This window comes from Vigna radiata, chromosome 7 (genome assembly GCF_000741045.1).
Source record: "Vigna radiata var. radiata cultivar VC1973A chromosome 7, Vradiata_ver6, whole genome shotgun sequence".
NCBI classification, from domain to species: Eukaryota; Viridiplantae; Streptophyta; class Magnoliopsida; order Fabales; family Fabaceae; genus Vigna; species Vigna radiata.
This window is the reverse complement of record NC_028357.1, coordinates 41949339-41951319: the sequence shown is the minus strand read 5'-3', so window position 1 is coordinate 41951319 and position 1981 is coordinate 41949339.

Sequence of the window (1981 nt, the reverse complement as noted above, 5' to 3'; positions counted from 1 at the left end):
GAAATGTCATAGAAGATTCAAAAGACGCAAGCTTTTTTTGTGGGGAAACTAGCGAGAGGAGAGTGTTGCACTATGCTATCGAAAGTCTGGATCAAAACTGCACTAAAACACAACGCCTTTGTTAGACGTCAGTTAGTGCCAGGTCCGACGTCTATAAGGAACATAGACGTCGGTTAGTATCATTTTAAACCTCTATATAATCATGTAAACGTCGGTTTGATGGTTAGGTAGATGTCTATATAGAGAAATTATATGTCGGTGTGGGTATAAGTAGACGTCTATATGGACATCGGTGGATATCGTTAACCGACGTTTATATTGACGTCGGTTAAGAGGATTTATGATTGTGGTCATGATGCTAGGCATGGTGTTTGAATGAATTGTGTGTGAGGAAGCATGTGTGTGAGATTTTGAGCTCCAGAGTTTTTATTATTGCATGTATTGTTCGCAGGAAAACATGGATGATATTTCCTTAATCTTGATGATCGATTGAATTGCATGTGAATGTCATATGATCAAGGCCATTTTTGAAAACCTTTCTCTAGCCAAATTTTCACCCAAAATGCTTAAAAATATTTTACCCTTTTTGAACCTTAGCCTTAAATAGTGTGTGAACCCTTGTTTTGAAATTCTTTACCTTGAGTTGGGATGAACTTAATTGTATGTGATAAAAAGGTTCAAGTTTGGGGTTGCTGGGGGAAAGTTGAAAAAGCAAGTGAAAAGCATTGAGCTCAAATGTTGTGAAAAGAAAAATTCATGAGAATAAGAAAAGAAAAGAAGAAAAACATGAAGAAGAGCTTAATGCAAAAGAAAAAGAAAAGGGAAAAGTTGGGATTGAGAGAGATTGGTAAGGAAGAGAGTTGTGCTTAATTGTTGAATATTTTAATAGTTCTCTTGACTCAAGGATTTTGCATTCTAGAAAAACCAGTTCTTTCTTGTTAGCCCAACCTCATTACAAGCCTTGAAAAAGTCCTTTTGATGGCATTTGCATGTAAAGATGTTGACTGTTTGAGATGAATGACAATTTTGTTTCATGTGACTTGTGAACAATAGAGAGTTGGAGTGTCACCTTAAACACTTGAGTGATTGAGTGAAACACCTGCTTGGTATGAATTGTTAAATTTCATGAGTACATTTTTGCTTAGTGGATTGATCATTCATAGTGTATAAAATTTATTGTGTAATCTCTGGATTGAAAGCATGCATGCATCTGATTTTGGATTTCACTAAGGATATTGATTTGAGTGATTTTGTCATGTACTTTGGGGGTTGTTGAGGCATTGGATGAAACAGTGTAAAGCCAAGTTTTGTTTTATGTGTTATGTTGTTTTGTTTTGCTTGAGGACAAGCAAAATTCTAAGTTTGGGGTGTTGATGAAGGTNGAAAANCAGTGATTTTCATATGTCAATTTGGACCAAATTACACCCTTTACTATTCGAAACGAGCTTAGAATCAAGCAAAACTCAATAAATGAGTCCGAAGAGAGTCAAAAGTTGTTTTTAGCGATTTTATGCTTGTTTTGCATTGTTTTGAAGCTAATTTGAGAACAGTGGAGAATGGAGTTGAAGATACAGGTCGTTGACTCAAGAAAAAAAGCAGAAAAATGAAGATTTGAAGAGTCAACGCACCGCCTGGCGGCACACTTAAACCGTCGGGCGGCCCAGGACGAGGAGTAGGCAGCATTTCACGCTGAGAGAAACCGCCGGGCGCTGGCGATTGCCGCCGGGCGGTTTCATGGGAAACCGCCGGGCGGTAGCGATTGCCGCCGGGCGGTGGCGGCAGGTTATAGGAAACCGTCGGGCGGCACACTTAAACCGCCCGGCGGTGGCACGCTGGACTTGGGCCTGATTTTGACGCGCTCCTCACCTATAAATACCCCTACTACGAATTTAGAGTCATTCTTTTGACAGGGGAAGACGACCAAACCTAATTTTGCTCTCTAGAGAGGATCTCTTGGATGCTTAGGCTCCTTTTCATCTTT